This window comes from Capricornis sumatraensis, chromosome 7, assembly GCF_032405125.1.
Source record: "Capricornis sumatraensis isolate serow.1 chromosome 7, serow.2, whole genome shotgun sequence".
Lineage (NCBI taxonomy): Eukaryota > Metazoa > Chordata > Mammalia > Artiodactyla > Bovidae > Capricornis > Capricornis sumatraensis.
Genome location: NC_091075.1, coordinates 18725936 through 18753108, shown reverse-complemented (window position 1 = coordinate 18753108; position 27173 = coordinate 18725936). Strand labels below are relative to the sequence as shown.

The 27173-nt window shown below is 38.9% G+C and overlaps 1 protein-coding gene and 1 pseudogene across 2 annotated transcripts in view; one reads left to right on the top strand and one right to left on the bottom strand.

The window, feature by feature from the left end:
- COL25A1 (collagen type XXV alpha 1 chain) overlaps positions 1-27173 on the bottom strand; it is a 491061-nt gene that overhangs the window by 455828 nt on the left and 8060 nt on the right. The gene's annotated exons all lie outside the window — the stretch shown is intronic.
- Positions 8989-9455, top strand: LOC138082149 (small ribosomal subunit protein eS1-like; annotated as a pseudogene).

Below are 27173 nucleotides of genomic sequence, written 5' to 3'. Positions count from 1 at the left end.
TAATTCTTTCAATAAAAACTAGAATTTAAAGACCAGAGGCATCTATGACTTAGCCACCAAAATTATTATATTCCATTTGTTTAACACTTTCCTATGTGACAGCATGATGATAGATGCCTACTATACATTGTTTCTAATTCTTAATGGGTATTAACATTTCTATTCTATGAATGAGAAAACTGAGGCTGGATGGATTTCAGTCACGTGCCCAAGGTCAAACAGTTGGTAAGTTTGAGCATCACAGCCAGTTCTATTTGGTTCCAAAGCCTAAGCTCCACTCACTGGCTTCACCACTGCTGCCTCAGTGAAAAATAATCAACTTTCTTATTTGCATTAATTGAGAATATAGTGCAATTTTCTTTTCCATTTATTATTTTTACTCAAAAACACTTAAATGCAAAAATCCTACTAACATAGAAAAGCAGAAGCTAAAATGTAAATTTAATGAAGGCAAATAAAATAATGTTGGCTGTTAAAGAAAGCTGAGAGAGAAAATGCCAAATTTTATAGTGCACTACATTCTATAAAATAGAACCTAACTGAAATTGACATCACTTCCTCTGGCCTCTTTAAGTGGCCTTTATAAGTGGCCTTAAATAAGTGGCCATTAAAGAGAACAGGTTTCCTTTCGCTAAAATAAATTAAGTGAATACAGCTCCTTCATTTGTGTGATGAAACAGCCCCAGGAGGCCAACTATGTCAACTTCTACATTGTCTTCACAGTCATGTGAAAATCCCATCTACCATCTTGGATTTGCTCTTTAGAGGCTTAAATTTTCAAAGACTCTGCAATTCATTATATTAAATATTATTGAATACCAGTTACATGCTATGAACTGTGCAAAAGAGAAATTTGACCAGCACCTTTCCAGGGAATTCTTTATGTAAAAAACTTCAACCCTGGACACCACAGTTATTTTTCATACTGATGAGTTCCTTTTTACTTCAAATTTTAAGATGTGACTTAGAACCTGGGGAGAAAGCATATAATTTTTATAGTGCTCATGCTAAACTTTTTCAAAGAATCAGTGTGGGGGGGGGGGGGACTAAATCCTTTCAAAATTCCATCAATGTTTTCATTGTAAAGACTTTTTCTCTGGAAGTCTTCACTTAGTGTGCAGGGCATTTTTGTAAATTTTTGAAAAGTTGGGTTAAGAATCAAGAAGCTTCTTTCCAATTGCTTTCTTATTTTTGCCTGTAGTGTTCTCTATTTATCTCTGGCTGCCTATGCCTCAAACCCTGCTCAAATGAAAGCATGGAGGGGACTAACGTTTTTCTTTAAGGTGTGCAACAGTGTGCAAATGAAATGCTACTTCCTACATGCCATTATTAAAATATATCACATTGTCACTCTCCTTACATGGCCAAATTTTAAGCAAGTATATACTTTGGAAATCATTTAATCCAACTCCATAATTTAAAGGCTATAAAAACTGAGGTAATCATGAAAGCATTATCTACGATTAGCCAAAAAATCTTTTTGTAACCTGAGTTCACTGATAGTTGTGTTACCCAACTCTTCATAAAGCTCTTTGAAAGCAGAGATTCTCCATCAACTGCTCACTGAGTATACACTATGAGGGAGGCACTGTGTAGGCTAGACAGGCCCCCAAATTAATAACTGGGATGTGAAGAAGTATTCCTATGAGAGCAATCTATCGAAATCCTCAATAGAGGTTCTAACTATGCCTGGAAGACTTGGGGGGAGGCAAGTCATCTGGACTGACATTTGAGCCGGGTTTGAAGCATAGGCAGCCAGAGATGAATAGAGAACACTACAGGCAAAAATAAGAAAGCAAAGACACAAAGCAGAAACAAGCACACCTGAGGGAATGAAGACTGTAAGCACTGTGTCAAGCGGGCTTCATCCTTAGAGCAATGCGGAGGGCTCTCCTGGCGGCCGAGTGGTAGAGAGTCCGCCTGCCAATGCTGGACACACGGGTTCAACCCCTGACCTGAGAAGACCCCAAGGCCTTGGAGCAACTAAGACCGTGTGCCACAACTATGGAGTCTGTGCTCTAGAGCCGGGGAGGGCCGACTACTGACGTCCATGCGGCCGAGAGCCTGTGCTCCAAAAAGAGAGCGCGGCCTTCCCACTCACTGAAACTAGAGAAAAATATCTGAGCGGCAATGAAGGCCTGCTGCTGCTGCTGCTGCTGCTGCTGCTAAGTCGCTTCAGTCATGTCCGACTCTGTGCGACCCCATAGACGGCAGCCCACCAGGCTCCACCATCCCTGGAATTCTCCAGGCAAGAACACTGGAGTGGGTTGCCATTTCCTTCTCCTAGCACAACCAAAAATAAATAAAGTAAAATTATTTTTAAAAGCATGGTGAGTGAATGGAGATATTTAAGCATGACATAAGATTTGCAGTTTAGAAATGTCCTCAGATGGCCTTGTGAAGAACCACCAGAGGTAGAGAAGATGTAAAGGATTGGGTAATATCTGAACTAAGTTCCAGACAGAGACGATCAAGAGACATTAGATGCCACACATTGGATTACTTCTTTTGTAACCCACCCAGCTCAGGAAAATACTCAAATCTTACCAGAGTCTCAATTAACACAAGAACAAAGATTATTATAATTGTCTGAATTACTAAGTCAGTAATTTGGAAGTCACCAAGTCACCAAGCTGGAAGGCTAAGTCTTCCAACAAAAAGTAATGAAATTTTTAAAAACTAAACATGAGTTGATTGTGTAAGAAATATATCCCCAGATTTTTATTACACTAAATGCTAATTATTGAAATTTCAAATTTACCTCAAATTTGCCAAGTACCACATAGAATCTGATATAGTCTTGTGGAAGAACCAAATTGGCACTGACTACATCAGCAAATTGGGCTGCTAAAAAATCATTAATATACAGAAAATGAATGTAACTTTTGCATATCTTGCTTGCCAGAAGATAATAACACACCAAGTTCTCAAAATAATGTGTTTTCATATGATTATTACTTCTGAATAGATGTAATTAGTTGATTGAAAGCAATTATGTTTGACCCAGTGGTTTCTAACAGCATCAAAGGTACTAATGGCCACCTTTCTCAGTGTGTCAGCAACCCTGTTTTAAGGAAATTATTACTCTGTGCATAAGCAGAAGACCCATCCTAGCAATTAGAAAAAGAAAAGGTTGACACCTCCAACTTGGACAAGTGTGGCATTACCTCTGGGTCTTGGTTTTCTTCTGTGTAAATTGTGATAAGAACGCCTGTCATACCTGCTGTCCAGGTTGCTATAGAGATCAAATGAGTACAAAAACAAAGAATTTTTAAAGGACATTTCTTCTTTACATGGCGAAACACAGGATTACCTGACACGCAGACGCAAATCCTCTTTCTTCCAGATAGCACATACAATCAATACCACTCATCTTAGAAATCAGTCATGTATCATGCGATGCTTCTTTGTATTTATATTACACAATCTCCAATTTGTCAAAGTATATTTTATTTTCCTGTCAATCAGATGTTTTATTTTTTCAATTTGGAAAAAAGTTGACAATCAAAACTCAATTCAAAATCTGCTTTTCTGATTCTTTAATTAAAAAACACCCTAATTTTCTATATAAAGATTATTTTCATCTCAAATTTCCAATTTCGGATATAACAGAAAGAGATGAAAAGAAAAATACACAATTTAATAAGATTCTAATAAATTAAACTGATATTATTCTTTTTAGCTTTAGACTGGTTTACAGAAGAAGTCATTTCCACAGATTAATTGACAACTATGGAAAGCAGATTATCTTTCATTTAGTGAATTTATATAAAATTATTTCATCTAATATTTTATATTAATATTGTTGAATATGTAGGAAATATGCCAAGTCCTAAGGGACAGAAGCAATCACATGAAAATGCTAGAAATTATCTTTCCAATTAATTTCTATTAAAACAGTCTAAGAATTCAAAGAAATATACAAAGCTATCTCTTTCTTTGTAAAGCTAAATTAAGTATTTAAGACACTTGAAAGTATAAATGGAAAACCATATTCTATGTATAACTGAAAAATTATGACTAAATTCAGCAATTAAAACTGGTATAATAGATATTTAAATAGCTTGGTACAGTACATATGGTTATGATACTTTAAATTGTCTAGAAATAATATACTGTGTATCTTATATAATACACAGATGATTAACTTTCTCTATGAAAATTTTCAGCATGCATTAACACAATAAAAACCATTGATTATAATTTACCACAAATAATTGAGACCCAGAGTTATTGATTGTTGAACTTTCCTTTGACTGTGTTTAAAATATGTTAGTTTTTACACTGAAGGTACATGTATACACAATGACCCTCTTTATGGAGCCACTGTTTTACTAAATCCCTTTTTGTCACTCTACAAAAGGGCAAGCTTAGCCTACCAACAAAACAGCTCAAAAGAAGAGTAGCAACGAGTAAATGTCCCCCTGCTGGGTCTATAAAAAGGGTCCGTTCCCATCATGAAGAAGGCGGGCATGTAACACGGGTTGGGAGCAAGTACTGGAGCTATTGTGCATTGTGTATGATCTCGAGTGGAGAAAGCCATCTGTCCTTTTGCCCTGAAAAAGGACCCCCTGTGAGCCTCTTCTCATGGACCATTACAGCTTCCGTCAACCCTAACACTGCACAGGCTTTGAACTGATGTCTGTCTGTCACAAAAGTTCATCACTGACCACTTTTCCCCGGAGGTTTCATGGGGTTGAGGCTGAAGTGACCAACCACGACCTAACAAAAAGATTAGTGTGTCCGGACACAAAGCAAGATAGAGATATGAGGGACCCTCTTTGTAACATCCTGCCACACAGCATAGAAAACAGTGGATGTAGTCAACTACAGAATATACAGAGGCGCCGGAGGGAGAAGAAAAGGGGATTTGGAAAGGGACTCTGTCTTCCCTTGGAAACAAGTGCTCTTTACTGCTAACAGGCATTTTCCCGAAGAGTTGTAATAATTCTGTCTCTTTATATAAGAAATATTACCAGAAATGACAATTTCATTCAACCTCAGGCAAAATGAAGAATAGAGTGCAATGTTAGGTTTCTCTCTGTAAAGTTTTATTTTAGAAGGCAATCATTGGTAGAGCTATAGAATCATAACAGGCCCTGGGGTTTGTCTACACACCACCCTGCTGCCAAAGCGGTAAACGCCTTCCTACAAAACCTCTGACAGGAAGCCATATGAGGGTCCTCTCTCAGCCTCCCTCCTCTGGGCAAACGCCTATAACACTGTCCAGTGTTAACCTCAAAGACAATCTCTTCTCTAGTCTTCTCTGCCTCATTCTTCTCTGCATACACTGCTATCACAGAACTGCTAACATTTAACTATGCTTATTACATGTGTCTCTTTTTACTAGAGAAGTTCTCAAGGATAAAGGGGCTTCCCTGGTAGCTCAGCTGGTAAAGAATCCTCCTGCAGAGCAGGAGATCCTGGTTCGATTCCTGGGTCAGGAAGACCCACTGGAGAAGGGATAGGCTGCCCACTCCAGTATTCTTGGGCTTCCCTGGTGGCTCAGCTGGTAAAGAATCCACTTGCAATGCAGGAGACTTGAGTTCAACCCCTGGGTTGGGAAGATCCCCTGAAGAAGAGAAAAGCTATCCACTCCAATATTCTGGCCTGGAGAAATCCATGGACTGTATAGTCCCTGGGGTCCCAAAGAGTCGGACACGACTGAGCACATTTCACTTTCACTTTTCAAGGATAAAGATTATGTCACATTATTGCATATACCTAAGACAGGGCTTGACACATAGAAGGCAATTAATAACTATTTTCACTGTCATTCTTGAAATCTTCCCATGATGGACAGCTCACCACAGCAAAAGGAAGCTACTTTTTTAAAAACTGAAATGTAGTTGATTTACAGTGTTGTATTACAAAGGAAGCCATTTTTAAACAAGAACGTTGTTGGGAGTGGAGTAGGTACCAAGATTTACTCCCTTTTAACTTCCCAGATCCAAGTTCTGCCCTGCAGTTCTAAGCAGACGTGGTCCACCACACGTCTGACAATAGCCACCCTGCTTCCTTAACATCACTGCCATCTCTAGCTCTTGTCTTTTTCAAGCTAAGTGTTCCTATTTTCTTCTGCTGTTATTCCTTTAAGATAAATTTCAGATGTTAAAAAATATATATATTTTGATGTTTTTCATCCTCATTGCCTTTCATCCCTCTAGAACTGCTCTCATTTGTCAGTATTTCCTTCAAAACAAAACAAAATACTACATGCATGGTTCAGTCCGTGCATCACACAGAACTGCTACCCACTTGTCCCAGGCACAAGCTACAAATGCAGCCTTCTATGTTCCTCTTCACCTTCTCCTTCCACTTGTGCTTCTGAAAGGGATGATTGAAAACTTCAGTGGGATTAGCACCTCTGTTTTCTCCATTACAATATATTTTACCAACCAGACAGGAAACCCCTGTGTCAAGTCCATCATCATTCACATATTTGTACTAAAAAGCCTCAAATGATAAGCAGTTGCTTCGAGTAATTAGCCTGATTGAAAGACAAGAGGCAGGAGTGGGGCAAGAGAGGGAGGAAGGAAAATCTTACTGATTTCTCCAGTTTCGAAAGAGAATTTCTTCTCAAAGTACGTAGCAACTAATTTGGATTTTTCCTGTAATAAATACAGAACAATGTCCCAAGAAAATCTGGCTTCCTACACTTCAATAACAAATAAAAGTCTTTATTGAAAATATTAACACAGAGTTTATAGAGAAATTTCACTTAGTAGTAAATATCAATACCTTGGAAGTCTTTCATAGAATTTAGATGATTTCCATGTATCTGATTCTGTTAGGGGAAGCACACTGAATGAAACCGCCCACCCTGGCCAGGCCCTTTAGTAACCATTCCCATGAATTGTTTTATGACAGGAGATCCTGGTAAGGAATACAGAACTAATAAGCCACCACCAACCGGAAGAGTTCGGGAAAGGTCAAAAGGAGACACCGTGTGTCCGTCCACTTCCCAGAAGCCCTCTCTCTGGCATCCATCTTGGCTGGACGATGCATACACCACCAGGAAAGACTGAATTAGAATGATTGGCCAAAGACCACCCAAAAACTAATCCCATCACCATAAAACCCGAGACTGCGAGCCACGTGGCAGAGCAGTTCTCCTGGGTTCCCTTAGCCTACTGCTTTCCACCCAGGTGCCCTTTCCCAATAAAGTCTCTTGCTTTGTCAGCACAAGCATCTCCTTGGACAATTCATTTCCAAGTGTTAAACAAGAACCCAGTTTAGGGCCCAGGAAGGGGACCCCTTTCCTGCAACAATTCTACTTATGCAGTTCAATATTAGAGTTTTTCTGGCCCAATTAATATATCTTATTATCATTATGTTACACCATGACTTGCATATGAATATTTTCTCAATTCAATATGTGCTGTTATTTTAATGAACTTGAGTTGAATCAGAACATCAATCCAGGCCACCTCTCTGCAAACAGAATAATAGAACTTACTTGATCTATTCAATTTCAAACCCATTATAGTCTACTAGTCAGACAGCATGCAACTATGGAACTTTAAAAATGTACAATGATTATATCTTCTGTCTAGCATTCATATTTCATATATGTTAAAATGGTATACTGAAATAAATATTTGGCAGCTTCATCAAAGAAAAACGCTAGATGCCTTAAACTATATATTTTTTAAAATTTAGTCCTATAGTTTCTTGAGAAATGTTTTTTCTGTTCTTTCTATGAAAGTTATTTTATAGAACTGAATGGCCATTTATCAGTTCTTACAGAATTCTAAAGAACTAAATATATTGTCATACATATAAGAAATGCATTTCTTATGAAAATTTACAATATGCTACACTGAGTCCTTAGGTCTCGCTAATTATGAGAAACAGCCTTCTCTTAATGAGGTAGTTAAAATAAGAATATTTTCCCCAAGGACTACCTTTCAGTTTCAGTTCTATTCATGAAGAATTTGGTGGCTTGGACAAGGGGTCCACCTCCCTTGAAGAACTCTCAACAAATGATTTTTTTTAAGAAAGTAAACTAATCCTCCAATTTGTTACAACTAGTTTAATGTTTAAGTTTAAAATCTTTTTCAACTGTAGTTATGAGATTTTCATAGTCAAGGACCAAGGAATGCAATTGATTTAGTGTTTAGCCATTAAGAAGGTAATTTTGTGATTTTTAAAAACAATATATATATATATATATATACCTGTCTCATAATTAAAAGCAAACTATGAGTTCTTGAATAGTTTTAAAAAGTATATAAAAGCAAATAATCTAATATAAAAGATATTTTAAAAAATGTTTTCTAAAGAACAGGCCATTTATGAAAAATCCTACAATTAAGGGTTCAAACATGAATAGTCAGATCTAATAAAGAAATCCCAATCTAATGATTCTAAGGGTACTGAAAGATGCGGCAGGGTCTAGCAGCTAGCAAAGGGTCTACATCATCTTATGAGGAAGCTACTTTTCGTAGAGCTCTTCCACAAACTGATCTACACCCCCCTGCTTCAGAGCAAGCATCTTCTCACAGAAGCCTTCAGAACAGAGCCAATGCAAAAATACTTTTCTCTTTGGCGATGATCCTTTTAACAGCCTGAATAATCACACTGAGATTCAAGCATTTGCATTGACCTTGAACTGTTGTCTTTCACACAAGTGAATGCTCACTCTCTGGGTCTGCTTTAGGACCGAAGAAAACATACAAATATTAAACACTTCAACAGGCCTGAACAAAGAAGATGAAAATATGAGCAAATTTTAAGTATTGTCTTCTCTTTAGCAAAGTGCATTAATCTATGTTGAAAAGATATTTTAATGTGAAAAACAACCCAAATGTTTATCCATTGACAGTCTTGTTTCAATTATACATCCATTCAGTGGCATTGTATTTAGCTGTTAAAGCAACAAAGGATGAGACAGTATTGCCTATAAAATATTCTTGCCAAAAATGCTTAACCTGAATCTTATCGATTTTAAAGGAAACACACCCTTTTGGCTCTGCAAGCAGCACCATGGCGGCTGGCAAGAACAAAAGCCTTATGGAAGGCAGAAAAAAGGGAGCCAAGAAGAAAATGGTTGATCTATTTTCTAAAAAAGATTGGTAGGACATGAAAGCACGAGCTATGAGAACTATGGAAAACACTAGCCACAAGAACTCAAGAAACTAAACTGACCTGATGGCCTCAAGGGTCATGTTTTTGAAATAAGCCTTGCTGATCTGCAGAATGATAATTGCATTCAGAAAATCCAAGATAATTACTGAGGATGTTCAGAGAAAAAAAAAAACTGCATGACTAACTTCTGTGGTATGGATCTTACTTATAAAAAATGTACTCTATGATCAAAAAAATGGCAGACCATGATTGAAGCTCATGTTGATGTCAAGGCCAGTGTTGGTTATTTACTTAATCTGTTCTGTGTTGGCTTTACTAAAAATCTCAATAATCAGAGTCAGAAGACCTCTTATACCAAACACTAGTAGAAAGACCTACTGGAAAAACCTACAACTTCTTAAGACATTGCTTAATTTTTCTTTTGTGATTAAGAATGAAACCCACCAACTATAGATTATGAGGTTGCTATGAATTGACTTTATGTCACGACCTGAAAATTGCTGTCTTGAACAAATCCCTGACATCAGCTTGCTATATTTTTAGAATTTTTCTCTTTTCCAAAAACAGGAAAGAAAACCTAGGTTCCAAATAAATGCGGTATTTTTTAAAGTTGGAGGTGTGGGAAGAACAGTTATTTTGACATTTTTAGATTGCTTTTTAATCAAACAGTAGTAGTTCTAACTTTGCAGGGAAGGACTAACACTCCATATCTCAAGCCACCTTTGGAATGTTTAACCGGCCTGAGCGTCCATTCTGGAAGGCGCATGGGTATGAGCAGACTGTGGCCTAAAGGGACAACTTGGCGCATGGATATGAGCTAACTGTGACCTAAAGGGACAACTTGGTCCCATACTGGTCACAACTAATAATCTACTCAAAGCATACTTTTATATGCAAGAAGTACAATAGCTTTCAATGGGAAAGGCCACTTCCAAGTTCTTAATGGTTATTAATCTGTTTTTCCCCCAAATACTGGATTAACAGATTATGCCCAGCTAGTTAATAAGGAGCAACACTAAAGTAAAGGGGCTTCCCTGGTGGCTCGGTGGTAAAGAATCTGCCTGCCAGTGTTGGAGAATCAGGAGATGTGGGTTAGATCCCAGGGGTAGGAAGATCCTCTGGAGAAGGAAATGGCAACCCACTCCAGTATTCTGCTTGGAAAATCCCATGGACAGAGGAGCCTGGTGGGCTATAGTCCACGGGATCGCAAAGGAGTTGGAAACAACTTAGGGACTAAACAAAAACAACTAAAGTAAAGAGATTATTAGAAGGGTTTTTTTTTTTAAGACTATAGCTCTACATTGTAGTAACATAAGCCCATTTCCTAGTCACTCTAGTAACTTCCTTCCTTGAAAACACTTCTCTTCTCTGAAAACCTCTAGAACAGGGACTGTTATTTCTAAGTTACAGTCAAATGCAATTCAATTAATATAATCATGTATTCTCACTGAGTTTCCAGAATATGTCAATATGCCATCTTGCAGGCAACAGAAAACCAACCTAATGGGAAACTTATGAGTCACACTGTTAAATTACGTTTTTACTTCAAGTATATTTTTGAAACTAGTTCACCTCTCCATGAAATCCTGTTTTTATATGAAGAATAAAGTTCATACTAAGCAATTCTTCAAATATTCCAAAAATATAGTGGAATGTTGATAGGTTTCTGGCTGCATTTTAAATCCATCTTTCCAATGAATAAAAGCAACAGAAATTAAAGTTTCTGCAAAGCCTCAGGACAAAACTTCAAGAACAGTCAAGTGCTTCAGAAATGATTATTATAATCAGAATACTGGCTTCCCTGGTGGCTCCGTGGTAAAGAACTCGCCTGCCAATGCAGGAGACATAAGAGACATGGGTTCGATCCCTGAGTGGGGAAGATCCCCTAGAGGTGGTGATGGCAACCCACTCCAATATTCATGCCTGGAGAATCTGATGGACAGAGGAGCCTGGCAGGCTACAGTCCATAGGATTGCTGAGTCAGAAATGACCGAAGTGACTTAGCACGCACTCACTCTTTTGTACTTACAAAACTACAATATTTTCCCATTTATAGCACAAAAACTAAACCAGAGCTAAAGAGTGAAAAAATGAACAGACTTTGGAAGGAATTATGAGGAGATTTCACTTAACTGTAAAATCAAGAAAAATTTTAAAATATTTTAAAATACCATTTCCTAATTCCTTTTACTACCACCCCACTTCAAGAGTTCCCTACTACGCTAGAGAGGGTGCCAAGAGAACAACACATTTATTCACTTTCTGTGTAATTCGTATGCATTATGGGATGTAGAAACATTCATAATATTTGAATTACCAATTCTACTTATAGGTAATATAGGCAATGCACACAAAGGCATAAAGATATAAGATTATTCACTGTGAAGTTATTTTTTATAACTTAAAAATAATCAAAAGGCATAAAAAGACAAAAATTGTTAATGGGGAAAGGGAGCAACATAAAGGTAAGGGAATAAGGGATACAAATTACTAAGTGTAAAATAAGCTACAAGAATATATTATACAACATGGAGAATATAGCCAATATTTTATAACAACCACAAATTGACTATAATTTAAAAAATTGTTACTCACTATACTGTATACCTGTAACCCATCTACTACAGGAGATCAGTAAGTTGCTCAGTCATGTCCAACTCTTTGCGACCCCATGGAATGCAGCCCGCCAGGCTCCTCTATCCATGGGATTCTCCAGGCAAGAACACTGGAGTGGGTTGCCATGCCCTCCTCCAGGGCATCTTCCCAACTGCAGGGACTGTATCCAGGTCTCCTGCATTGCAGGCAGATTCTCGCCCTGGGCCACCAGGGCAATACTTGGAAAGAAGAATGTTTTAAGTTATCTGAATGCTGTTAAGTGGCTCTTACACTCCAATCTGAAGACAGAACACCCTAGTTTAACAAAAGCATTGATCCACCCATGAACAGGTGGTCTTAGTCATATAATTTTATCTAAACAGAAAAGCGTCCCATGACCATAAATGTTTAAAACATGATACATTATTTTCCCCATTTTGGAGATCACAATACACATATCCTACAGCAAATAAACCTGCTTACATTTGTTCACTGCAGTGCATCTCTAACTTGTCTTGAAACTTGTCTGCTAACATGAAGAAGAAATGGTGTTCTGGGGAACACAGCTGGACACACTGATATAAACAAAAGACAAAAGAGTACATGGATCATTGTTATAAAGACAATTCCTAAGGTGCTCATAAATAGATGAATGGTAAGCAAAAGGGAAAGACTACTAGAAAGCCATTTGGTTCTCTCCTGAGCTCTGTTAAGCCTGGGCATTTCATCACAGAATCAGAAGAAAACCATGTTAGTCAGTTCATCAAATTTCCAGATCATATGAAGCCAAAAAAAGTTGGAAATGTATTGAAAGAATCACAATCCCAACAAGTCCTGAAAGGCTAGGATTTGGGTCTATAAAAATAGATGAAAATCTAGTGAATACAATATAAAGTCTTGATTTGCCTCCCCACTCCCTCAAAAACACAAAACTGGAAAATCAAGAGTGAGAAAGACCGGCCTTAACAGAAGCATATATGAAAAATACTTAGAGGTTCTCATCAATATTAAACTCAGTGTCAGTTAATAGAATTATGGAACCAGAAAGAAAATTACTGTCATATTAGGCTGAATCTGCAGTGGAGTATATAAAACTAGGGAAGTTTTCTTCTCCTTCCTCCTCATAGATGACCACCAGGCATCTGAGGCTTTACTCAGATCAATGTGCAACATTTTAAGAAAGAAGCAGCCACCCTGAAATGTCTCAATAAGTCAATGGCATTTTAGAACAAAACTCTCAATAAGAAATTAGAATAGATGATTCCACATATTTGAAGAGTTGTCACAAGACAGAGGTATTTGAATTCTTTTTTTATGATGCAGGGCGGGATGGTATACAGAATCAAATGGTGAATGCCCAAAAGATGAATTTTAACCTAACAAACAGAAGAACCTTTGTAATAAACTGGTCCAAAGATTGAATGGTCTATTCAAGAAATAATAATGAGTTATGATCATTTAGTCAAAATGTCACTGAGGGAATTCAACTATCAGGTACAATGTTAAGTCTGGATAGCCTTTAAAGATCTTCACAACACTGAGATTCTAAAACGCTATCAAAGACAGCATTACCATTTGGAGACATTATCAAGAACCACATAATACATTCTATATGGAATCAGGGATACCAGTGCCAATGGGTACTGGATGCTGACTCGGGAAATCCAATTTTCACTTTTCAGGATTTAGGAAGTTTATTGTTAAAACAGTCATTATTAAAATTTAAACTATATAACCTTACAATGAGATAAATTATATGAAAAACGAAACTAGTCAAAAACCAAACTTATCGCTCCCTAATGTCATTTTGTTAGCTTTCAACTGACTCTGGTGGGATATTCACATCTTGGAAATCTACAAATGCTGTAAACTGGGGCTTCTTTTTTAGAGTGGTCGTTAAATATTTATCATCAGCATATCACTGGAAAACTCAGCAGTGGCCACAGGACTGGAAAAGGTCAGTTTTCATTCCAATCCCAAAGAAAGGCAATGCCAAAGAATACTCAAACTACCACACAGTTGCACTCATCTTACATGCTAGTAAAGTAATGCTCAAATTTCTCCAAGCCAGGCTTCAGCAATATGTGAACTGTGAATTTCCAGATGTTCAAGCTGGTTTTAGGAAAGGCAGAGGAGCCAGAGATCAAATTGCCAACATCCGCTGGATCATCAAAAAAGCAAGAGAGTTCCAGAAAAACATCTATTTCTGCTTTATTGACTATGTCAAAGCCTTTGACTGTGTGGATCACAATAAACTGTGGAAAATTCTGAAAGAGATGGGAATACCAGACCACCTGATGGGCCTCTTGAGAAATCTGTATGCAGGTCAGGAAGCAACAGTTAGAACTGGACATGGAACAACAGACTGGTTCCAAATAGGAAAAGGAGTACATCAAGGTTGTATATTGTCACACTGCTTATTTAACTTCTATGCAGAGTACATCATGAGAAACGCCGGGCTGGAGGAAGCACAAGCTGGAATCAAGATTGTCGGGAGAAATATCAATAACCTCAGATATCCAGATGACACCACCCTTATGGGAAACAATGAAGAGGAATTAAAGAGCCTCTTGATGAAAGTGAAAGAGGAGAGTGAAAAAGTTGGCTTAAAGCTCAACATTCAGAAAACGAAGATCATGGCATCCAGTCCCATCACTTCTTGGCAAATAGATGGGGAAACAGTGGAAACAGTGGCAGACTTTATTTCTTGGCTCCAAACTCACTGCAGATGGTGACTGCAGCCATGAAATTAAAAGACGCTTACTCAATGGAAGGAAAGTTATGACCAACCTAGACAGCATATTAAAAGCAGAGACATTACTTTGCCAACAAAGGTCCATCTAGTCAAGGCTATGGTTTTACCAGTGGTCATGTATGGATGTGAGAGTTGGACTGTGAAGAAAGCTGAGCGCCGAAGAATTGATGCTTTTGAAGTGTGGTGTTGGAGAAGACTCTTGAGAGTCCCTTGGACTGCAAGGAGATCCAACCAGTCCATCGTAAAGGAGATCAGTCCTGGGTGTTCACTGGAAGGACTAATGTTGAAGCTGAAACTTCAATACTTTGGCCACCTGATGTGAAGAGCTGATTCATTTGAAAAAACCCTGATGCTGGGAAAGATTTGAAGGCAGGAGAAGGGGATGACAAAGGATGAGATGGCTGGATGGCATCACCGACTCAATGGACATGAGTTTGGGTAAACTCAGGAGTTGGTGATGGACAGGGAGGCCTGGTGTGCTGCGATTCACGGGGTCGCAAAGAGTCGGACATGACTGCGTGACTGAACCGAACTGAATATCTTTCATCAGTGAGTATTTATTAAGCTGCCACATGTACAGCATCAGGCTGTGTAGAATAAAAGTATAAATCAAAGCAATCTTCCTTCAGGAAATAGGAAAAGAACTAGGAAGCAATGTCTAAACCTTTTAAAGTGATCTGTCTTCTTATTGTATACATCGTGGTATGTTTATACAACAGATGACTCTATAGCCTTGAAAAAGAACGATTGAAGTCAGTTTGTACTGGGAAGATATACAACAAACTAGTAACAGCAGACTCCTCTAGGGGGAAACATTGTGTGCCATACAAATGTTTGTTTGTTGTCATATGCATGTATGATTTTAATAATAATAACAATGCTATTGCTAAGTCACTTCAGTCGTGTCCGACTCTGTGCAACTCCACGGACGGCAGCCCACCAGGCTCCCCCGTCCCTGGGATTCTCCAGGCAAGAACACTGGAGTGGGTTGCCATTTCCTTCTCCAATGCATGAAAGTGAAAAGTGAAAGTGAAGTCACTCAGTCGTGTCCAACTCTTCACAACCCCATGGACTGCAGCCCACCAGGCTCCCCCGTCCCTGGGATTTTCCAGGCAAGAGTACTGGAGTGGGGTGCCATTGCCTTCTCCAAATAATGCTATAATCAAACACAAAGGAGGTCGACCTGGGGCAATACTTTCTTTTACCACAAGGGGGAGAGAAGAGCAACCGTGACAAAAGCAGTAGACGCAGAGATCGAATGCTTAAAGCTCAGAGGGCGCTGCACTGGCCTCCTGCAGATGAGGGGATGATCCTGTTAATACGTCCTGACTGTTCTGACCACCTTCCATCTCCTGTTCTTCTAGAGGAGCCTGCTGTGGAGCTGATATTCCTGCCTTCCTTACTCACTGGGGATCCAGACGGCTCAGTGGTAAAGAATCCACCTGCAATGCATGAGTTGCAGGAGCTGCGGGTTTGATCTCTGGGACAGGAAGATCCCCTGGAGGAGGAAAAACCAGCCCACTCCAGTAGTCTTGCCTGGAGAATCCCACGAACAGAGGAGCCTGGCGGGCCACAGTCCATGGAGTCGCACAGAATCGGACACGACCAACACAATCGCATCCTGCAATCACTGGCAGTGATTTCCACCCCTGGGGAACATCTGGCAATGTTGAAACATGTTTTATATTCTAGAAAAGGAGTGCAACTAGCATCTAGTGAGAGCCCAGGGATGCTGCTGAACATTGTACAGTGCACAGGACCACCCCACAACAAAGAATTATCCAGCCCACAGTGTCAACAGTGACAAAGCTCAGAATCCCTGCACTCCTCTTTACTTAAGGCCACCTGAATGGACTCTGTTCTTAAAAAGCCAAGAGTCTCGCCCAGTCCCAGAGATTCTGTCCTCACTAGAAAACATGGCCATAGAATCTGAACTGACTTTTAAGAAAGCCTGTAAGTCTCCGTAAAAATAACTGCCAATGGAAAGTAGCCTGCAGAAAGGTTAAAAACGTTACGCTTGACCTAACAACTAACTCACAAAGATAATTTATCTTGGGAAAAATCACCCGATTTGGCATGTAGCCAGCATTTCTCCAAAGTATCACAACATTCATTAGTGAACTTTTCCATTTTCTAGAAAAAGTTTTTTAAAAATCCAAGTAACTTCTTTAATAACATGTTGCTATTTTTGAATTCACGAAAAGTACATGAACTGGAATGATGAGCTCAAATACCAATTATCATTGTAGTTTTAAACCCATTAAAATTAGATACAGTTGGCTACAGGCTATATTTTTCTAGCTTTTACTTCCCCTGTAGTCCAGTCTGCAGTTTCAACACCACTGTTCCTTTGTCAGAGTTTAGCAGCCTACTTATTTCTTTAAATAGTAAGGCATATGGCACAGGGTGTCATTCATAGTAAACGGCAATATATATTTTATTAATTGAATAAAAAGGCATTTAAAGACTACTGTACACATAATCCCTTAGTCTTTGTCAGGGGTCGTTGGAGTTAGGTAACACCAGAGGTCAGTTACTACCTAAAAAATAGAAATTTTACATACTAATATACAAAATATTTAATATTTATAATGAACTCTCTCCTCTATCTAGTAACAGGAGACTCCCAGAACATAAACTGCTTCTGAAGAAGGTAAATACTTCCCTACCAAAAAAGCTGGCCAATCACCATGTAGTTCAATGTGTCACCACCCACCCAGCCCCTATTCTAACATACTTTCTTCCAGGAACATATGGGAGGGCCACTATATAGCTTCAGACATTCTTCTGCCAAAAGTTCAGTGGGCTTAGTCAAAAGGTGGAAGCAACTGAAACAGGCTGGAGCAGAGAAGAGTATCTATACCCCTGGGCAGCTGAGGGCTGAGCTCTTTGAGATGGTAAGTAAACACTGTGCATAGGTATCAGGAGACGGGAAGGAAGATCAAACAAAACAGAGACAATAGGAGAGGTAACTGGCCAAGAATAGGAAATAAATCTCAGAAAGTGAAAGTGTTAGCCACTCAGTCATATTCGACTCTTGGCAACCCCATGGACTGTTGCCCGCCAGGCTCCTCTGTCCATGGAATTTCCCCAGCAAGAATACTGGAGTGGGCTGCCATTTCTTACTCCAGGGGATCTTCTCAACCCAGGGATCGAACCCAGATCTCTCACATTGCAGGCAGATTCTTATACCATCTGAGCCACCAGGGAAGCCCAGTATGGACTAAAGGCAACCATCTGAAGTGGAAACGCAGGAATGAATATGAAGGGAATTGGTTGGAGTGCCCAGTGAAAAGCCAAACGAGTAAATATGATAACTGAAGTCAAAGCCAGGACGTCCAAAATAGTACCACAGGACCCCAGAGCCAGCCACATGCTCACACCAAGCAAATGCGGTCCATGTAGAAATAATTGCCTGGGCATCGTATCCCAAAACACAAGAGCAAGGTCAGCAATTCCTCCCTTTAAATTAGAAGAACTACTCACTGATACCCAAACACAGGAAGCTGAGTCTTCCAAAGTGGTTTCTCCCTTAAACAAATTTTCAGCGTTACCATTTTAAAGGCCACTTATGTCCAGGATACTAGTAATACAGGCATAGCAATCAACAGTGCCACCATGGGTCTAGTAAATGAAGCATTTAAAGTCAAACTTCAAGGAACTGTCCTTTACATAATTTTAGCAACAATAAGAAAACTGAGTACCACACAACCCATGAGATAAGAACAAGGATAAAGACAGAAAATAAACAACCATTACTACACTGAAGTGTAAAAAAAAATTTTGTTGTTGTTGTTTTTACCTAAAAGAATTTTTTCCTGTGAACTTGCTCCCATGTAATGTGGGGGAGAACATATGCTCCAACAAAAAACTATGCTTAATCCAGAGCACACCTGTCCCGCTTACCCGATTCTTGGGAAGCTACTGTAAAACGCTGTAAGTTGTAGATAAGTAATAACAAAGTCACATCATTAGACACATGGGTGGACCTAGAGACTGTCATACAGAGTGAAGTAAATTCAGAAAAAGAAAAACAGATATCATATATTAAAGCATACATGTGGAATCTAGAAAAATGGTACAGATGTACAGAGGCACAGACATAGAGAACAAATACACGGACACTGGGGAATGGAGAAGGAAATGGCACCCCACTCCAGTGTTCTTGCCTGGAGAATCCCAGGGACGGGGGAGCCTGGTGGGCTGCCGTCTATGGGGTCACACAGAGTCGGACACGACTGAAGTGACTTAGCAGCAGCAGCAAGGAAGGGAAGGAGGGGTGGGTGAGATGGGAGATTAGGATTGACATACACACTACTATGTATGAAATAAATAATTAATGAGAACCTATTGTACAGCTCAGGGGATTCTACTCAATACTCTGTGCTAAATGGGAAGGAAATCCAAAAAAAGAGGGGAATTCATGTATACATATAACTGATTCACTTAGCTGTGCAGCAGAAATGAACACCACACTGTAAAACAATGAAACATCAATTTAAAAAACTTCAGTTCAGTTCAGTTCAGTCGCTCAGTCATGTCCTACTCTTTGCGACCCCATGAACCGCAGCACGCCAGGCCTCCCTGTCCATCACCAACTCCCAGAGTGCACTCAAACCCATGTCCATCAAGTCAGTGATGCCATCCAGCCATCTCATCCTCTGTCATCCCCTTCTCCTCCTGCCGCCAGTCCCTCCCAGCATCAAGGTCTTTTCCAATGAGTCAACTCTTCGCATGAGGTGGCCAAAGTACTGGGTTTCAGCTTCAGCATCATTCCTTCCAAAGAAATCCCAGGGCTGATCTCCTTCAGAATGGACTGGCTGGATCTCCTTGCAGTCCAAGGGACTCTCAAGAGTCTTCTCCAACACCACAGTTCAAAAGCATCAATTCTTCAGTGCTCAGGCTTCTTCACAGTCCAACTCTCACATCCATACATGACCACTGGAAAAACCATAGCCTTGACTAGATGGACCTTAGTCGGCAAAGTAATGTCTCTGCTTTTGAATATACTATCTAGGTTGGTCATAACTTTCCTTCCAAGGAGTAAGCATCTTTTAATTTCATGGCTGCAGTCACCATCTGCAGTGAGTTTGGAGACCCCCAAAATAAAGTCTGACACTGTTTCCACTGTTTCCCCATCTATTTCCCATGAAGTGATGGGACCGGATGCCATGATCTTCGTTTTCTGAATGCTGAGCTTTAAGCCAACTTTTTCACTCTCCTCTTTCACTTTCATCAAGAGGCTCTTTAGTTCCTCTTCATTGTCTCCCATAAGGTGGTGTCATCTGGATATCTGAGGTTATTGATATTTCTCCCGACAATCTTGATTCCAGCTTGTGCTTCCTCCAGCCCAGCATTTCTCATGATGTACTCTGCATAGAAGTTAAATAAGCAGTGTGACAATATACAACCTTGATGTACTCCTTTTCCTATTTGGAACCAGTCTGTTGTTCCATGTCCAGTTCTAACTGTTGCTTCCTGACCTGCATACAGATTTCTCAAGAGGCCCGTCAGGTGGTCTGGTATTCCCATCTCTTTCAGAATTTTCCACAGTTTATTGTGATCCACACAGTCAAAGGCTTTGACATAGTCAATAAAGCAGAAATAGATGTTTTTCTGGAACTCTCTTGCTTTTTCAATGATCCAGAGGTGATTGTTGGCAATTTGATCTCTGGCTCCTCTGCTTTTTCTAAAACGAGCTTGAACATCTGGAAATTCACAGTTCACATATTGCTGAAGCCTGGCTTGGAGAAATTTGAGCATTACTTTACTAGCATGTGAGATGAGTGCAACTGTGTGGTAGTTTGAGTATTCTTTGGCATTGCCTTTCTTTGGGATTGGAATGAAAACTGACCTTTTCCAGTCCTGTGGCCACTGCTGAGTCTTCCTAATTTGCTGGCATATTGAGTGCAGTACTTTCACAGCCTCATCTTTCAGGATTTGAAATAGCTCAACTGGAATTCCAACACCTCCACTAGCTTTGTTTGTAATGATGCTTTCTAAGGCCCACTGACTTCACATTCCAGGATGTCTGGCTCTAGGTGAGTGATCACACCATCATGATTATCCTGCTTGTGAAGATTTTTTTTGTACAATTCTTCTGTGTATTCTTGCCACCTCTTCTTAATATCTTCTGCTTCTGTTAGGTCCATACCATTTCTGTCCTTTATCAAGCCCATCTTGGCATGAAATGTTCCCTTGATATCTCTAATTTTCTTGAAGAGATCTCTAGTCTTTCCCATTCTGTCGTCTTCCTCTATTTCTTAAAAAACTTAGTGCATTAAAAAAATTAACTGTTGTCTATAGACATGCAAATTCTGAGTTCAACTGATTTATCTCATTACTGAGGAAAAGTCCAGTTATATATTAGTTTTAATATTCTAGATCTATAAATGTATCTGTCTGTAAATTCTGCTTTGAACTGGTTATCACATTTTACCAGTTACTTCTTGATTGATTCAAGTAAAATCCTTAACACATGTTCATTGATTTTACCTTTTTTGGAAAATTATCTTTTAACAGTAATTTTGGGGAAGCAGTTGCTTTCTGAAATTTGAGAGAATACTGACATTTGCCACTGATGTTTTCTCAGTTATGTTGCTGGATTTAATCACAAGTATAACATTGCCCAGGAAAAGCCTAGAGGTTTGGGGACCTAAGGATGACAAGGCTTCTGAATGGTCAATTTAGAGGCAGACTATAAGCCAGGTAAAGTGTCATCCATAGAACAGAGGCAAAATAGAGGTATATTCATGCTAGAGAAGAAGAGAGGACGGAGAGGAGAGAGGTTTGACTAGAATGGGAGCTTTTATTTGAGAGCATAGGAGATCCTCTATTTTTGCAGTTTCACAGATACATGGCTACACCCCGAAGATAACCTTGTTCATTCTATTTGCCAACAACAGCTTACTTTAGGGCAATGCCTGTTCATGGATATAGCCTGATAGAGAATCACATCTGTCTCTGGGTGTGTTTTCTGTGTTCATTCTTGGTTTTTAGGAGTTCAATGAACATTATTAATCTCACCACATCCTATAACTGCAAAAGCAGTGTGAACATTCAAAATGCTAGTGGTATAGGATTACAGTTAAACAAAAATGGAGACTTCAAAAAACAGAAAGTATACCTCAGACGTCTCAACTCAAGGATATTTTCCGCCTTAACTTTTAGGGGCTTCCCTGGTGGCTTAGTGGTAAAGAATCTGCCTGCCAATTCAGGAGACACAAATTTGATCCCTAATCTGTGAAGATCCCACATGCCATGGGGCAACAAAACCCGTATGCCACAACTATTGACCCTTTGTTCCACAGCAAAAGAAGCCACTGCAATGAGGAGCCCGTTCACCACAAGTGGAGAGTAAACCCCGCTCACCAAAGTGAGACAAAAGCCAACGCAGCAACAAAGACCCAGCACAGCCATAAATAAATAGATTTTAAAAATTTTAAGTTTTTTTAAAATTAACTTTTTAACATTCTAAAACTGGCATTAATAACATAAATTTTACTACCAACACACAGCATTCCTTATACAAAACTTGATTGCAGAACCAAAGCAATATTCAAGAATGTATCCTCAGAAATAGGGGAAATCTAGAACATTAAATAACTATGCACAGAAGGAAACTATGCAAGAACATAAAGGTCCTAGTTCCTTTACGTGTGTAATTTCTCCACGCTAGAGTACTTTAATTAAAAACTTCCAGGTGCATACCATGTATAGTAACACTAAGCCACGCTGTCAAGCTCACTGCTTAAACTCCTGGGAAGTTGTCAGTATATCTTTACCGTTTTGACAGTAAATTCAGGGAATACAGTTTGTTTGGTTAGACTTCCCTTTTACAGCTCACAGTAGCTTTGGCTGGCATAAATGGTCTTTCCAGCCATTAGTACTAGGTCAGCCTATCTTTGCCGCTCTGTCTTCTCTCAAAAGGCAAAGTAACTACAAAGCCATTTAAAAAAGGAAAGTCATTTTTCTCTCCCAGACTTCCTGAAAGCCCACAGTGTACTAAGGAGAAAATAAATTGCTCACCAAAGTTCAGTAATATGTACAGCTGTCATTCTGTTATCTGTCCAATAAGAATCAAGGTGTTGCACTTGACCAAACTGCTGTCCACGACTAGCTACTCAGTACAGCAAACAGCACTGCGGGTGACACTGGATTTTCATTTCAATGGGAGGAAGAGTTTAGTCTTTCAAACTTATTTTTGCAGTATTTGCTACAGAATGCTTGTACCCAGATTTACACTTTCTTTCTAAAAGGTATTACATATATCCCTTCAGCACTGGCTAAAATATTTTTAATTCCCATTATTATTTAAACACAGATGTGCAATTCACATATTCACATTACCCTGTCAATTTAAATTTTAATACCTAAACATCATCAGTTTAACACAATAAGACTGAGATCAAAAAGACAGTCTCAAAGATCTTACAAGTATCTTTAATAATAACTTTTCCACAATATAAATTTTCTATAAATAATATAATTTGAGGATAGTTATCTTTTGTATCCTACTTTGCAAACCAAGTATTCACTATTAGTTTAGATAATCAATTGCTTTAAATACATATATAAAAGAGGCAATGGATTGCTGTAACTTGGTGAGAAAGCTTTATAGACATATCCAAAATTACAGAATAAGTAAAAATACATAGGAAAAAATATGAAAACACACACACACACACACACACAAAAAAAACTAGAAAAACAACAATACTGTGACTTGGAAGCTTAAAAAATAAGTGACTTTAAGAAAAGGGATGAGATGATTTCCTGACACACAGTCCCACGCTCAGTTACACAATGCATTTTTACAGTTTTCCAGTGCCAATTCTATTATTGCATCTCCTCTGCTAGACTACTAAAACTATTAAAGGACAGTATTTTATTAATAGTCCTTTCTGGATTCCATTCATTTTAATATACAATTTTGTTTCCATCCTTCCTTGTAATGTTTCTAGTTACAGAATTTTGGAGAGGGTTTATGTATTGACAAACACATAGTGTCTCTAGACACAGGAGCTGGGGTCACACTGGGGCTTGGACTTTGAGTAATCTATTAACAGTATCCAAAGGATTTCTAAGATTCTCTGGAGTTCCTCAGGAGCCATAATGGGGGAGTGAAGTGAGTAATGGAAAAAAAGATCATATAAGGTTTTGGCTTCTGACTCCTCTGACCTCCAAGGTTAATCACTGTGTGTGTGGCTAACATTATATACAATTTTATATACTGGATTTCCTCATAAGATTTCATTTTTTTCTAAAGTTTCAGGCTCTTTGAGAAAAGTTGGGAAACCCCTGAACTGCTTGACCTCTAAGATTTGTATTAGCTTTAATATGCTTTGGCCCCAAAAATCCTCAGAGAAAATGTTTAAAAAGCATAGGGATAAGGATAATTAGTGTATGTAGAGATAAACCACAAAAAAAGTTCTCAACCAAATCAAGTTGACAGATCTTCATTATGATCATTATGAACTTTTATAGCTAACTTTCTATACAGAACTCTACAGTAAGCCCTAGAGATACACAGATACAAACCAGAACCCCAGCCATGGAGCTTGTAAGTGAGACTGGTAGAAATGGACTCCCAACCCACTCCCTCAGGAAGTCGACTGCAATTACTCTGTGAAACCACATAGTAATTAGCATCAGGATCTGCCCATGAGAGACACATGGCCCTTGACACACTTAACTCATTTGACACCCAACCATGTTGATAACCATCCTCAGAAAGGCATCTATTTTAAGATGCTTGTGTCCATTCAAACTTTGTCTGCTCTGACATTGAGCCCTAATTTTTTAAGTAGAAATATGATTTTTAGTATTCCAAAGTTCACTGGCAAAGCCCTAGAATTTGCCAGCAATTCTAACGTGACTTTCAGGTCAAAAGGTTGTTTTTTTTTCCCATGGTTTATGGAAATGTGTTATCTTATGATCATGTCATCCACATTTATAAAATGCCAGCTGGATCTTGGAGCCCTTAAGACACCAATCAGTCCTGGGTGTTCACTGGAAGGACTGATGTTGAAGCTGAAACTCCAATACTTAGGCCATCTGAAGTGAAAAGCTGACTCATTTGAAAAAAAGACCCTGCTGCTGGGCAAGATTGAAGGCAGGCAGAGAAGGGGACGACAGAGGATGAGATGGTTCAATGGCATCACTGACTCAATGGACATGAGTTTGGGTGGACTCCAGGAGCTGGTGATGGACAGGGAGGCCTGGTGTGCTGCAGTCTATGGGGTCGCAAAGACTCGGACACAACTGAGCAACTTAACTGAACTGAAGACACAAATTGGAGTTTCACAATTCCTAGAAAGGCAATATAAATAACTTACCTTTAATAACTGTCAGAACTGACCTAAAGATACAGGAATATTGAGAAAGAACTGTGTCAAAGTTCCAGGCACATTTGACTTTAGTATATAAAGGATCAAAAATAACACCACCATTCTAGCTCTGTAATTGACTGGATGGAGAGACTCCTACAAGATTTTTCTCTCCCATTAGCTGCTATAAGAGTAAAAGAGGATGTTGGAGACAGAGAGAATCGCTCTTACTCTCTTAACCATTGTCTAGATTTACAATAGGAACTCTAAAGTACCAAGCTTGCTACATGATGGTAAAGAGATATGATTCCAAGAGATTACAGGATATAGGTAGCTTTTTTTCTCTCTCTTCTCACTTTCCTTACATCTGAAATATTTGAGAAAAGAAAAATACATTTTACCTTTGCCACAACCAGACCTATTTCTGCTGTTCCTGCTGCCAAGTCACTTTAGTCGTGTCCAGCTCTGTGTGACCCCATAGACAGCAGCCCTCCAGGCTCCTCTGTCCCTGGGATTCTCCAGGCAAGAATACTGGAGTGGAAGTATTTCTAGTTAGACATATTCTGACTATATTATCATAACACACAAGCTAGGGCTGGCTATAATTCATCCACTTAGCCTAAATGTGAAAATGATATTTAAATATGTGCTAATTACATTAAAATATAAAAATAAAAACTTTGTGTACATAATCCAGAAGCCTAGAGCTCCTAAAATCAAAACTGTTCTTGTTGTTGAGAGAAGAGCTCCAGCTCTTCTGAAACTCCATGGACTATCGCCCACCAGGCTCCAGTCTGTGGGATTTCCCAGGCAAGAATACTGGAGTGGGGTGCCATTTCCTTCTCCAGGGATCTTCCTGACCCAGGGATCGAACCCTCAGCTCCTGCATTGGCAGGCAGATTCTTTACCACTCAGTCACCTGGGAAAAAGCCCCAAATCAGAATTATGATTATCCAAATGAACACATAGTTTTTGGCATTTCTGGCACATCAGACAAACCAATCAGACTAAGAGGCACAGTATGACAAAAATCAAGAACACGTTCCAACTAACATATTATGTGATGACTGAAGTTGAAATGGAGCCTCCAAATGAAATTATGTCAAAAGAATGATAGCAATTCCAAACAATTCTTGATTCTGAGAAAGTACAAAATAGAAGCACAAAATCTTCAGCTGATAAGCTCGATTACATTTCGTTCATTTATTCTAGTTATTGGAATACCAGCCTCAAGTTTATATATGTGAATTTATCTACTAAATAACTAAATTTTGACAAATACAAAAGTACAATTTACTAGGTTATTTTAAATATCTTAAAGCTGATAAGACAGCCTAGTCTTCAAATACAGATGGAAGAGATTACTTGTTCCTTCCATTAAACTTTTTTCTTTCTTTTTTTTTTTTTAATTAGACAAAGCATTTATTTTTAAAAAATCCACGGGTCATTGGCAGAAAAATGGGAAAAGGAAACAAAGATCTAACGGGATAAATAGCAAAACAACAAACAAAGTGATAGATTTAAACTTCATCATTATTAATAATTATATTGAATCCATTAAACTTTTCCATAGCAAACAATTTGAGAGGTAGAAGTCTATTAGGAATTTAAGTGAGAAGCAGGTAACAGAATAGTCCCACTGGTTCAGCTCAGTTTCTCCTCCTAGTGGTCACAAAGGGAAGGTGCCTGCCATCTGGTGGCATTTCTTCAAGGAATCCTGTTACTTAAACAACATGCAATATTCCTATGAAGAAATATACGATACCAGTGAAAAGTGCTCAACTTTAAGTTATAAGTGAATTTCCAATTACTTCTGCCTCCCCCTTAAAGCATCTCCTCCTTTTTAAAAGTTGACCATAACACATTTTTAAATTGCAAGGTTGCTGAACACAATCCATATGAAACAGTAACGATGCATGTCTAAACCATATTTGGGTGTGCTGCAATCATTTTTAACACAAATTCTTTAAAAGAGTGTTAAATATCATGGCGCATTAAATCACTGCATGGAACTTGACCTGTATTGGCAAACCAGGGAGGATAGGAATGATTCTGGGTTTAGCTGGGCTACTGTGTCAGCCCAGACTGACTCATAACATGTTTTTCATATTCTCAGCTCCCAACAAACCACCAAATAGCCTTTATAAAGTGGTTCATCATCAGTTGCTCCGCCATGTCCAACTCTGTGACCCTACGGATTATAGCCTGCCAGGCTCCTCTGTCCATGGAATTTTCCAGGCAAGAATACTGGAGTGGGTTGCCATTTCCTCCTCCATTACAAAATGGAAGGAGGAACAAAAAACACTTTTTCATAATAGGTTTTAGATGGTATCCACACAAGATAACATAGAGTGATGTCATTTTGATGAGTGTCTAGTGAGGCTCCCCCTGCAGAAAACAGTGTC